The sequence below is a fragment of the Podarcis pityusensis genome (genome assembly GCF_964106645.2).
Source record: "Podarcis pityusensis genome assembly, chromosome: 4".
NCBI lineage: Eukaryota > Metazoa > Chordata > Lepidosauria > Squamata > Lacertidae > Podarcis > Podarcis pityusensis.
This window is the reverse complement of record NC_138027.1, coordinates 22,831,831-22,846,116: the sequence shown is the minus strand read 5'-3', so window position 1 is coordinate 22,846,116 and position 14,286 is coordinate 22,831,831.

Genomic DNA, 14,286 nt, shown 5'->3' with positions numbered 1-14,286 from the left:
CCTAGGAGACACATTTTGGGAGCAACAAGACCCAAGTTATGTTAAGCAGGATGGCACTCGTGTAGCCAAATATTTCCATGTTAAACAAAGCTGTTTGGCTTGAGGAGATGGAATTAGATACGAAGCATCAGGTCACCCAGAAGATGCTGGTTATAAAAAGTGTCATAAAACCTGCCTTTTTATCTGATGCATTTGTGGGCTTTCAGTCTTTTACAGTGTCACTTGTATTGCAGCAGCTTGTGCTTCCTCCCCCTCCGTCCAAAAAAAGGAGCAGTGGGAGCATGTCATACCCTCCAACAATTTTGCAGCTGAAAATAGCCAACTTGCAACATTCGCAGTCATCACACTAAGGTTCACTGGTTCGGGCTTGTGTCTTTCCTGCATTTCACGTTGCAGAAGAACTCTGCTGCTACTCAGCCTTGTGTATGCCAAACTATGGAACTTGCTCTTGCAAGAGGCTATGAGGGCCACCGACTTGGATGTGTATCAACACGATGAAAAAAACAGTGTAAACAGCTAAAAAAAACACTATTTTGGGATTAGGTTTCCCCCCAAAAGCTGAACTATTTGGATTTGTTTTTTAAAAAAAGCTTTAAAAAGTTCAACAACTTTGTGGGTATCAGGAATTTTACTTTTTGAAATATGGCAACCTTACTCTGTAGTTACCTGTCATCCACTGATTCAAAAGCCACTGGGTTAGGCAAACACTAGGAAAACAGAATTGATAGTACTGGGTTAGATTAAAGGTAAAGGTAAAGGGACCCTTGACCATTAGGTTCAGTCATGACCGACTCTGGGGTTGCGGCGCTCATCTCGATTTATTGGCCGAGGGAGCCGGCGTACAGCTTCCAGGTCATGTGGCCAGCATGACTAAGCCGCTTCTGGCGAACCAGAGCAGCACACAGAAACACCGTTTACCTTCCTGCCATTTATCTACTTGCACTTTGACGTGCTTTCGAACTGCTAGGTTGACAGGAGCTGGGACCGAGCAATGGGAGCTCACCCTGCCACGGGGATTCGAACCGCCGACCTTCTGATCGGCAAGTCCTAGGCTCTGTGGTTTAACCCACAGCGCCACCTGCGTCCCTCCACTGGGTTAGATTAGGGATGGGCAAATGTGTCAATTCTGGTTTCTCGCCATTTCTCATTTTTCCAGTCATTAGTTCAGCTCTCCTTATTTCAGCATCAGTTTGCTTTGGCAGAAGGGCTGAAGGAGCAATCCTTAAGACATGCTCCCTGGATATCAAGGCAAGAAGCCCGTTGCCATCTAAGGCTGCGACCCCTAACCCTGCTTACCTGGTAGAAAGCTCCATTGAATTGAACAGGGCTTATTTCTGAGTAGACATGGTTAGGATTGCAGCCTAAGTGCGTCATTTTCAGGGCTAGCAGCAAACTGGAAGCAGTACAACATCTGGCTCATTTGTAGCTGCTAGACAACACCAGATTGGGCCTTATTGGCTGCTTATTGGCCCACTATATTTGGAGGCTGGAGTACATTTTCAGTGTTGCTGCTGCTGCAGAACAACAGGAACTAAGCCTGAAGTTCCCATTGCCTACAAATAGCCCTGGTGGTGTCCAGCTGCCAGATATTGCCAAAGTCTCAAGCCGTCCAGCCATCTGATATAACTTTGAGCTGAGTATATCCATTATCTATATATATATATATATATCTATATCTGTATCTAGATCCGTATCTGTAGGGGTCTACTGCCTCTGAGCTATGTCAGCTGGTCAATACAAAAACAACTGTCTAGAAATTGGTGAATGAGTGTTGGGTTTTATTTTCCTTTCTCTCCCCCACCTGTCCTTTTTCCATTGTGTGTTGTATTTTTCTTTTTTAAAAATATTATTTATTTATTTAAGTGTAAGCCCGCAGGTAGAGAGTGTGTTGTTTTGATTTCATGTAAGCTGCTCTGGTATCCTTGTTGGCTGAAGGTAAGGGGGGACCCCTGACCGTTAGGTCCAGTCATGAACGACTCTGGGATTGCAGCACTCATCTTGCTTTATTGGCCGAGGGAGCCGGCATACAGCTTCTGGGTCATGTGGCCAGCATGACTAAGCCGCTTCTGGCGAAGCAGAGCAGCGCACGGAAACGCCGTTTATCTTCCCGCCTGCTTTCGAACTGCTAGGTTGGCAGGATCAGAGACCGAGCAACGTGAGCTCACCCCATCGTGGGGATTCGAACCGTCGACCTTCTGATTGGCAAGTCCTAGGCTCTGTGGTTTAACCCACAGCGCCAGCTGTGTCCCTGTTGGCTGAAGAGCTGGATACAAATTGTTGGTCTGTCTGTCTCTCTCCCCCCTGCTTTTTGAGGATTAAGAGGTTAAAAATATGCAAGGTTTTTTGTTTTTGTTTTTGCAAATGCTGTTTTTAAAAAAGAAAGGAAAGCAACATAAGCTTAAGCGGCAACTTTTCGTTATGCTCATACATGGAAAAGATTGGCGTATTGGGGTGGAGGTGGGGAAGGAAGAAGATAGATATGAAATCATGGACCTTTAGCATACGGTACAAAGGAGACAATCAAAAGGACAAGTACCCTTTTGCTCACTTGACATTTCCATTCCACTCTAATCTATCTGTTGAAGACTTTTCTTCTGCCTGTCCACTCTCATTGTGGCATCCATGAGCGGCTCTGCTATCTTTTCCTGCAAGAGGAAGCCCTTGAGAGATCAAAGTCTATCATTTATCTTTCAAAAAAAAAAAAAAAAAAGGGGGGTGGTCGGATGGAGGGAGATTAGCCAACAACTGACGTTTGAGAGGGTACTATTGAAGCGAAGAGATTGCTAGGTGACTCTAAAAAACAGATCATGTCGACCCATCCAGGTTTTCTTAAGAGGACAGGATTAATTTAAGCTGAACTTTTTGATACGTCTTAGATACGTCATAAATAATAATGGGTTTGTAGCTCCAATCCAGACTAAGTTAGTTGAACTCCCCGACTCCTAACATCAGTGATACACGTTAACCATTACATAACCTGAAGTCTCATTGATACCAGAAGAAATTTAGCTCAACTAACTTTGTTCTGGGCCCAGCCCAGAACAAAGTTATTTTATTATCCTAAAATAATCTGACTTAAAGAAGTTCTCATCCTCAACTCCCAGAAGAAGAAGAAGAAGAAGAAGAAGAAGAAGAAGAGGAGGAGGAGGAGGAGGAGGAGTTTGGATTTGATATCCCGCTTTATCACTCCCCTTCAGGAGTCTCAAAGCGGCTAACATTCTCCTGTCCCTTCCTCCCCCACAACAAACACTCTGTGAGGTGAGTGGGGCTGAGAGACTTCAAAGAAGTGTGACTGGCCCAAGGTCACCCAGCAGCTGCATGTGGAGGAGTGGAGACACGAACCCAGTTCTCCAGATTACGAGTCCACCGCTCTTAACCACTACACCACATGAAACTCCCGAAAAGCATATCTGGAGTATTGGGGGGCAGGGGGAGCTCCTGAACAATGTGAAATCAGAAGAAGGAGGTTGCAGGTGGAGAAGAGCCCAGGAAATGCTTGTTCTGTGAATGTAACGTCCTCCAGTTAAATTATCATAGGATGCAAGCACAATATGAGACAGTTCCCCCATGCCTCACAGTCCCTCAAGCCTCATTGTTCAGGCGGGTCCCCCAGCAGCCCAGAGAGGCTTTTGTATTCCTGAGTGGTAGCTGCAGTGGGGAGGAGAGGACAGAAATCTTTCCTTCTATGAGCATCCTGGAATAAAGTTGGCTTAGGATCCAAGCCATAGGTTGGTAGTCAACTGTTGCTCAGGAAGAACTGTAGCTCAGTGACAGAGCATCTGCCTTGCAAGCAGAAGGTGCGAGGTTCAGTCCCCAGCATCTCCAGGTAGAGGGGGGCCTATTCCTCCTCCGTGCATCAGCTTCACCACTGAGTAGACCCACTGCAGTTAATAAACATGACTAAGTTAAGTCCGGGACACGGGTGGCGCTGTGGGTTAAACCACAGAGCCTAGGGGTTGCCGATCAGAAGATCGGCAGTTCAAATCCCCATAATGGGGTGAGCTCCCATTGCTCGGTCCCTGCTCCTGCCAACCTAGCGGTTCGAAAGCACATCAAAGTGCAGGCCCATTCCACCCAGGAAGAGGGAATTGATCACTCCAGAGCAACCACTTCATGCAGCATTTAAGGACATTAAGGACCCAGTAAAAATGTTGGGGGACACGGGTGGCGCTGTGGGTTAAACCACAGAGCCTAGGACTTGCCGATCAGAAAGTTGGCGGTTCGAATCCCCGCGACGGTGTGAGCTCCCGTTGCTTGGTCCCTGCTCCTGTCAACCTAGCAGTTTGAAAGCACATCAAAGTGCAAGTAGATAAATACCTTTTAAGTTAAGTCCATCAATTTCAATAGGTCCACTCTGTGTACAAACATAGTTGATGGTCACCCATAGTCACAGCACAGCACTATGGCAATCCTTCCCGCAGTGCAAGCAGTTACATTTGCCAGAGAGAACTATCCCCTCTCTCCTCCTCTGTGTACTATTCTGGGGGTTCTCATCCCCCAGGAGAAAGGGAAAGTCCCATTGTGTTAGTGGAAGTCCTGGTGTGGGCTTCTGCTAGCCGGACTCGTTAGCTGAATCCGGCCCCCGCTCCTTAAGGTTCAGGGACAAGTGCCATTGCTGTCTATGGAGACAAATGAACCCCAAAAGAGACTTGATCCTTTCCTTCTTGGTGGAAATGGACGTATCACATTCCCAATGGACACCCTGCGACATGTAGTCCCCTTGCTGTCCTCATTGGGAACATGACCCTTCCCCAAGAAGCTGGAGGCCCACCCACAATATATTACTTTTGCTGGTATCTTTCCCTCTCACTCCTTGGGAACATTTTGGAGCCCATTTTGCTTGCAGAAGAAGAGGGAAGTGTGTTTGAGTGTGTGCTGAGTTGTGCTGAACTTCTTTCGATTACATTAATTGTATATTTTTTTGTCTCAATGCGTTTTTAGTAATTTTGTAAGCTCCTGTCAGGGAACTGACATCGGAGCTAGAGGCGGAGGGGAGGCTCTCAAATGATGCTGGAGAAGGGCCCAGCAGGGAGAGAGGCAGCTCAGCAGATGGGGAAGCAAATCAGCGCAACACCAGAGATAAAGGGGGGCAGATGGGGGAATCGGCGAGAGGGCTCCAGGACTCTTCACCGGACACCAGCGGGGAGAGCACGGGTCCTCCGCTACCCACGCCCTCCCTGCGCAGAAGACTTCCTCGCAGGGAGAGTAGGAGGAGACTTGGCATCAAACAACTTTTATGTTGGAAAAGGTTTAAGAAACGCCCACTAACGGATTCTGCTAGCGACTGAGGCAGCCACGAAGTGAAGGGCTGTCCAGACAGAAAGGTTTAACAAGGCAACATAGCCAGGAGAGGCGGCAACTTACGCACGAGCAACCCATACTCATTACAGCTGCTTTGAATTTGTTTGTAAAGAAAAGTGGGGCAAACATGTCTAAATAAATAAATACAACAACATTTGGCTCTCCTATTTCTGCTAATTAAATTATTCATCGATCTATTTCGTATGAATATTAAAAGCGTAAGCATGATTTTTGAGACGGCTCGGTCGAGCTGCAGATCAGCATAGCAGGAAGATAAAAAGCAAACAATAAGATTTTTTAAAATAAGTTTAATTAAATAGAGGGCTTTAGAGGCCCATAGACAAGAGAGATGTACAGCCACAACAGTGAAGGGAAACATCTAAAGACTGGAGAGTCTGGGGGGGGGGGGGAGTAAGGTGTCATGTACAAAAGCTCCTTTATGGACAAAAATATTCAGAATTAGTTGTTTGGGATCTTGTGAGTTCACATAAAACCTCAGTATATAATTCTTGGCCACTACATTTACAGAATTAACTCTGAGCATTCTGCAGCTTCTTCTCCTATATACCAGGGTTCCCCAAACTTGGGTCTCCAGCTGATTTTGGACTACAATTTCCATCATCCCTGACCACTGGTCCTGCTAGCCAGGGATGATGGGAGTTGTATTCCAAAACCGGCTGGAGACTCAAGTTTAGGAAACCTGATATATACTAATAATGGTTCTCTTTTCCAGGCTAAACATACCCAGCTCCTTCAACCGTTCCTCATAAGGCTTAGTTTCCAGACCCTTGATCATCTTGGTTGCCCTCCTCTGCACACATTCTGGCTTGTCAACATCCTTCTTAAGCTGTGGTGCCCAGAACTGGACACAGTATTCATTGTTGTGCATATTTTAAAAGGTGGCTTTCTGTGGAGAACAAATTCATGGAAATGCTGGAATTTCACATGAAAGCCTTTCCCCCATCACACTTGCTTTTAAGTCCAGCTCTGCAGATGCAGGAATCCTGGTGTAAGTTTGAGCGTCTGCCAGGAGAGAATCATTACCCGGAAGAAGGCATGTCCCAGTGGGGCTATTTTGTCTGGAGTGTGTCAGGGAATGCTTCCCATTAATCAAGGCTGAGGATCAAAGCAAAAGAAGGGCACTATAAATATTCACAGCGGGTCAATATCATGAACTGCAAACCAACAGTGTAGTTCATATGTTGCTCCGACCAAGGCTTGAGTAATCATTTATGCCTGACAGCAGATCGGTGATTTGGATAAACACCGGAAAGCCACAACACATGCACAAATGCAGATACTTTTGTGTGCATAAAATGCATATATAAATGAAAACAGCATAAGAAGAAATAGAGAGCTAGAATCATAGAATCATGGAATTGGAAGGGATCATGAGTGTCGTCTAGTCCAACCCTCTGATAACACAGGAATCTTTTGCCCAACATGGGCTTCGAACCCATTACTCTGAGATTAAGAGTGTTGCACTCTACCAACTGAGCATCTAAGGGACAATTGTTTTGTACTGCTTACACACATGTGTCTGTATACAGTGGTACCTCGGGTTACATACGCTTCAGGTTACATATGCTTCAGGTTACAGACTCCACTAAGCCAGAAATAGTGCTTCAGGTTAAGAACTTTGCTTCAGGATAAGAACAGAAATCGGGCTTTGGTGGCGCGGCGGTAGCAGGAGGCCCCATTAGCTAAAGTGGTGCTTCAGGTTAAGAACAGTTTCAGGTTAAGAACGGGCCTCCGGAACGAATTAAGTACTTAACCTGAGGTACCACTGTATTAGGAGAAATTGACAGTAAAATACAGCTGAATTTGAATGAGCTTTTTAAAACAAACAAACAAACAAACAATTGTAGACTGCTGCCTAAGATGTTGAGATTTGAACTTCAGTGGAGAAATGAACTGAGAGAATTGACACATTCACCCATCCCTATGTATGACCTCCCTCTTTGAACACCAAAGATCACCAGCTGACAGCCTCTGCCCCCTCTCCAAACACTCTTACACCCTGCCAAAGGTTCTTCTTTGTCTGCTGGGCGCTCTCTTCATTTAAACTGCATTAGGGTTTCCAGTACCAGCTTCTGAAGCAGGTGCAAAAAGCCAGCTATCCATTTGCTGCCTCAGGTTCCACAGAGGTGAGATTTCTCAAACAATCAGAGAAAAAGTGCACTCCAGCCCACAGACTTTCTGAGCCTATGATGGGATAGAAATTCTCAGAGAGTTTCTGCCACATAGAACTAATCGTTAAGGAAAAGTCATGGGTGGCCACCGATGGCTCGTTACCTTAATTAATTCTAATTACTTCCCATAAAGCAATTATCGGAACCAAGGTATGCTGTGTAGATAATAGGATTTTTCTTGGCATTTGTGTCCTGTCCACTCCATGATATACTTTTGGAACAGAAAAGAATCTACCCTAGAATTGAAGAATTCCGAGCCTGCCATTTGCACAGGCAACGGAAAGAGATAGAACTGAAAATAAAACCGCTGACATCATAATGCTGTTATACAGCTCTATGGCGCAACAGGATTTAGAATACTGTGTAGAGTACTGGTCGCCTCATCTCAAAAAGGATATTGTAGAGCTGGGAAACAGGGCAACCAAGATAATCAAGGGCAGGTGTGCTAGGTTCTGTTCAACATTGTGAGGGCCTGGCGCATGTGTCATAGCTATGTGTCCATAGCTGTCAAGTGTCCCTTATTTGAAGGGACAGTCCCTTATTCCAGCGCCATGTCCCGCTGCTGTCCCTTATTGATGGATGTCCCTTAAATGTCCCTTAAATGATGTCCCTTAAATTTCAAAGGAAGCAGTTCCTCTCCCTGCTGGCCGGGGAGGAGGGAGGCTCCAACTGTGTTGCTTGGCTGTGTTGCTCACCCAATAAGAAGTCTAAGAACGACTGGGGGGTGGAGCTTGCATGCCTTGTGTGTGGCTAGTTAATGCAAGCGGAGGGGTTTTTTGAATGATGGACGCCATTTTGTTGCACGTGCTGCTGCAAACTTTGCAGTGCAAAGCCAGGCCGGAGAGCCATCTTAACTTGAGGCTGCATAGGCCTTGTGGTGCATGTGATTCAGATTCTATTCAGTTGAACCTCTGGTTACAAAGTTGGTTGGACAGTGTTCTCGAAGCTACCAGCATGAGTTTGACCAGACTGCAGGAGGACAGTAACACTGGAGTGCCTGGAACAGGTGAGGCTGCAGGTCCCTTATTTTGGCTGCTGGTCCCTTATTTTCAAATCTATAAGTTGACAGCTATGGTGATGTCACATAGTAGGAGGAGGTCCGATGGGGCCTGTCGCAACCCACGAAAGACCCAACGGGGCCTAGTCACAGCAGTGGGAGGGCCTGATGGGGCCTGTCCTGCTGCAGAATATTGAGGGGGTCAGCCCCCCCTCAGTGAAAATTAGGGGGTTTGGCTCCGCATAGATGGCACAACTGATCAAAGGAATGGAACAACTGCTATGAGGAAAGATTGCAGCATTTGGGGCTACAGTAGTACCTCGGGTTAAGAACTTAATTCGTTCCAGAGGTCCGTTCTTAACCTGAAACTGTTCTTAACCTGAAGCACCACTTTAGCTAATGGGGGCTCCCACTGCCGCCACGCTGCCGGAGCACAATTTCTGTTCTCATCCTGAAGCAAAGTTCTTAGTGCGAGGTACTATTTCTGGGTTAGTGGAGTCTGTAACCTGAAGCGTCTGTAACCTGAAGCGTATGTAACCCGAGGTACCACTCTATTTAGTTCAGAGAAAATGTGAGTAAGAGGTGACCTGATAGAAGATTATAAAATTATGCATGGCATAGAGAAATTAGATAGGGAAAAGTATTTTTTCTCCCTCTCTCGTAATACTAAATCTCATGGACATTGAATGAAGCAAAATGTTGGAAGATTCAGGACACAAACATCTTCATGCAGTGCCCAGTTCAACTATGGAACTAGTTTCCACTAAGCAGGATGGCTTTAAAAGAGGATTAGACAAATTCATGGAGGGTAAGTCTCCCAATTGCTGCTAGCCATGACTGAGGCGAATGTTCTGCCTCCATGGTGAGAGGTAATAATGCTCCTAAATACCAGCTGCTGGAAGCCACAGGAGGGCAGACTTGCAGATTTCTCACAGGAATCTCGTTGGCCACTGTGAGAACAGGATGCGGACCTAGGTGGGCGGTTGGCCTGATCCAGCAAGCTCTTGTGCTGTTCTTCTGCAAAGGAAGTGGTAGAGTCCTGCAGCAGTAAGAGTGCTGTAGCACTTCAGACTGCAGAGGGAAATCACATTTTAAGAACATATGTACAAACCTAGACAGCATCTTAAAAAGCAGAGACATCACTTTGCCAACAAAGGTCCGTATAGTTAAAGCTATGGTTTCCCCAGTAGTGATGTATGGAAGTGAGAGCTGGACCACAAAGAAGGCTGATCGCTGAAGAATTGATGCTTTTGAATTATGGTGCTGGAGGAGACTCTTGAGAGTCCCATGGACTGCAAGAAGATCAAACCTCTCCATTCTTAAGGAAATCAGCCCTGAGTGCTCACTGGAAGGACAGATCGTGAAGCTGAGGCTCCAATACTTTGGCCACCTCATGAGAAGAGAAGACTCCCTGGAAAAGACCCTGTTGTTGGGAAAGATGGAGGGCACAAGGAGAAGGGGACGACAGAGGACGAGAAGGTTGGACAGTGTTCTCGAAGCTACCAGCATGAGTTTGACCAAACTGTGGGAGGCAGTGGAAGACAGAAGTGCCTGGCGTGCTCTGGTCCATGGGGTCACGAAGAGTCAGACACGACTAAACGACTAAACAACAACAACAACAACAAATGTACTCTTCGCAGTTTTGAATGCTCTCCTCTGCAAAAATGAAAACAAACCCTGCAAGGAGGGGGAGAAAAAACAACCCAGCAGAGAAAGGGCTGTGCTAGAGTCTTGCACCCTGATAACCTAATGTTCTACTTCCAGGAATATATTTTGTTGTGTTCCCCCCATCATGGGAGAGCCTTCCATAATGCTACCCCGCACCTGAAGTTGGAAGTGGTAAGCCCACCTTAGACAGCTACTAGCTCATTTTCACTTCATTCTGCTGCAAGTACACATTCCAGTTTTTAAATTTATCAACACATTCATCTCACTAGATTGCTTGTACCCAACATACTTATATTCATCATATTGGTTTCTGTTGGGTGCCTTCTGAAATGTGTTCCACCCTGGCTACTGTTTGCAGAGATCCCTCTAATTAATCGAGACATTTCCTTTCTAGTGATTTACAGTGGTTTCTACTCCTGGCAATGAGGTTCAAATAAAGTAGCATAAATCTCCCCATGATTAGAAAATGTGATCATTTATTAGCTGGACAATCAGTTTATTTAAAGGCCTAATTAGTTTGCACCTTGAGAATCCTTTCTGCAGGTAAGATAAACTACAAATAATTACTGGTTCTCCTCTGGTAAAATTAAAAGTCACACAAGACTGCTAGTAGGAATTTGTGACTCGACAAGGCAAATAGAATAGTCTTCTGTTTGCAAAGCTCTGATTTATTCCCCACTCTCCTCCTAACATTAGTGTTAGGAAGGATTTCAGAGACATGAAAGGTCCCCAGATGGCGACAGAACATGTTAGTGTTGTTTCTTTACTTGCAGTAGGCTTGTTCTGTGCAAAATTTGCTGAAATGTACTCAGGGTCCTGTAGTGATTTCATGCTCTTTATTGCAGCTTGTAAAACAGTGATTGAATTGCCCTCCAGACCTCAGGCTTTTATATACATTATTTACCCAGTGAGTCCCATCTGATTGGCTGATTCTGCTTCCCTCCTGGAGCCTGATTGGTCTTTTCCTGCAGGCCAATCAGTTGTTGCATTCTACGATCCTACCAGCCCAATAGGCTGATTAACTTCCTCCTGGAGCCTGATTGGTCTTTTCCTGCAAGCCAATCAGTTGTTGCCTTCTAGGATCCTACTTTCCTATTGTTCTAGGATCCAAGCTTAGTACATAACATTTGCGCAATCTGTTTTCCACCAGTCCTGGAAAATAGTTTTGAGAAAGCCCCGAGTTTCTAATTTTGAGGGAACCCTGAGCAGAGTGTCCTCTGCTGGGTCCCCTCCTTTGGCAGTGGGTCCTGGTCAGCTGACCTGGCAGCACCTCAAGCATCTGGATCTAGCCACCCTATTAATTTCCCACAATGCCCCATTAGTGCTGCTAGATTTGGGGAATTGTGGGAAATGAAAAAGAAATGGCTAGATTCATTCATTGTCTCTCAGAGTTTGGAAGGCTGGGCCAGAATATTTTTTTCAAGGGTGTGTGTGTGTGTGTGTGTAACTGATCAAGGATGTAGGGTGCTAATACCTGACCTACACTTGTCAACATATTTTGGAGTTGTCTGGAAGTGCCTCTTCTGTCCAGAGACACTTGGGCAAAACAGCCCCTCTTTTCTGACATGCTCCTGGGAGTCGATGCCCCTTCTTCAGTGGGTGAGATTGAAGACCCTGGATCAGAAGGAGAATTGCACACAGGCAGTGGGGAGCTTCATGCTCCGGCACCGGGGGGCGGAGAGCAGGCGGGGGAATGGCTGGTGCACATCCTGGGGGTGTGGCACACTGCCTGGGGGGCGTGGCACCCAGCGCAGGGGGGGGGGGGGCCCAGCCACGATAGCACCCCACCGGGATCGTGCTGCCAGGGGCGGTGCGCTCCCCTCGCACTCCTCTTCCTCCGCCACTGCACACAGGGCCAACCCCAGAAGCACTTTTGTGAGATGAGGCCAAGCATGTTGCCCTGCTGTCCTCTGATTCAGAGGACTCCATTGCAGAAATCTCAGTACAGTCAGACTCTTCCCCCACTGCTTTGAAGTCAAGGGTTGCAGGAGTGGGCTGGGCCTCTTAAACAGAAGAGGCACTTTTCAGTAGAGAAAGAGAAACGGTGGCAACAGAAGGGGGCAAGCAGCTAGGGTGAGGGGGCTGGAGAAGACCCTTTGCCCAGTGTCCCCTCAAACCTGCAGTAGTCTTGGTTCTAGGAAATGTTACTCCTGCAAATGCCCAAATCCTATGAGAGCCTAGAGCAGGAATGGGAAACCTTTGTGACTCCAGATGTTGTTGGACTTACAAGTCCCATCGCCCCTGACCATTGGCCATGCTAGCTGAGGCTGATGGGAATGGGGTTCCAGCAATATATTTCATAGAATTTTAGAGCTGGAGGGATCAACTCCTTGCAGTGCGGGAATTACAGCTAAGGAATCCTTCTCAGATGCAATCCAATCTCCATTTAAAAACTTCTGATGGAGAGTCCACCAACTTCCATGGTGTCCATTTCGCACTCAAACAGCTCTTACCACCAGAAAGTTCTTCCTAATGTTTAGTCGGAATCTCCTTTGTTGCGTTCAAATCCAGTATTACAGTGGTACCTTGGGTTACATACGCTTCAGGTTACAGACTCCGCTAACCCAGAAATAGTGCTTCAGGTTAAGAACTTTGCTTCAGGATGAGAACAGAAATTGTGCTCCGGCGGCGCGGCGGCAGCAGGAGGCCCCATTAGCTAAAGTGGGCTTCAGGTTAGGAACAGTTTCAGGTTAAGAACGGACCTCCGGAATGAATTAAGTACTTAACCTGAGGTACCACTGTACCGGTTCTGTCCTCTGAAGAAGTAGACTGTAGTCCGCAGAAGCTTATGCCATAATAAGTCTGTTACTTTTTTTAAGGCACCACAAGGCTCTCCTTTGTTCTTGCTACAAAAGCCTAACACGGGTATCCCTCTGGAAAATGCCACAAGTCTATCATAGTTATTATTAAACTTAAAAAGACAAAGGACTGTTTTTTTTTTTTTAAGTCTGCATATCTGTTAAGAAGAAGTAGAAACCAGATCCCTTGGATTGTGGAGAAAATGAAAAGTCCACCTTAGGTCTGGAATTCGTTTCTGACTAGATTTGTAATAATTTGGAGCATAAGAAGTTCTCCATGCCTGGCTTAGAGGAAGAAGTGGACTTTCTTCACTTGGAAATGCGCAGCAGCAACACATACATTCAGTGTCACAACACGCTGTGCATTGCAGCTCACACAGCCGTGTAAACCACACTAAAGAGCTTCTGGTTGTCATTTCACACAGGCTTATTTCATTTACTCACAGACCATGAATGGCAGGAAAATGAGAGACATGCCGCTGAATATATCTTTTGTTCAGCCCAATGATTACCTGGTTTCTGTCTAGCACAGCTCGCTGTCAAGGTAGTTACACCAAATAAAGATCTATTGTACCTTGACAGGCAGACCAGTCGGAGCATGTCCTGATCATTATTTTGCATTCTTGCTTTTTTTTATTTCCATGTATATATTAATACATCAAAACAAATATTTTCGGACAAGAAAAACAAGGGGAGAGGGAGGAAAATACAGTGAACAGAATGTACAGGAAATAGAAGTGACATTAAGTGATGTCTCAATAGAGTTTGGTGAAAGGAAACATAGGGTTGAATATTATATTGGAATTTCCAGACACTCATAAGCAACGACTAAATCTACCATTTTGTAAGTTACGTTGACCACTTGAATGGTAGGCTGGCTTGTAAGCAACACTGTATTCTATACTTTTCTTAATCATTCTACAACGGTATGTATTTTCATTGGTTAACAATATTGATAATTATGTTTATCATCTGAAAATTCCTCTTTTCAGACACCTGAAGCATCAAAATTAAGTCTAAAGGCATCCTTATTATGCATTTGTCACATTTGAACCTCATCTTTCCACAATAAAATCCACAATAAAAATAGCCACTCCATAAAACAAACAAATAATACCACAATAAAGTCATATATAAATCAGATAAGAGGAAATACAATGATTTTTTTAAAAAATGACAGTCAGTTAAAAAACAAAATTAAATAAAATTCTGATTAAAAATCTGACCACCAGTGAGGCGGGAATCAGCACAGCAGGACAAAGACCGCTTGGAAGGCCATCCTATGCCATTTTAAGATGTGTTGGGGGTGTTTTGTTGTTTTTATTTCAGT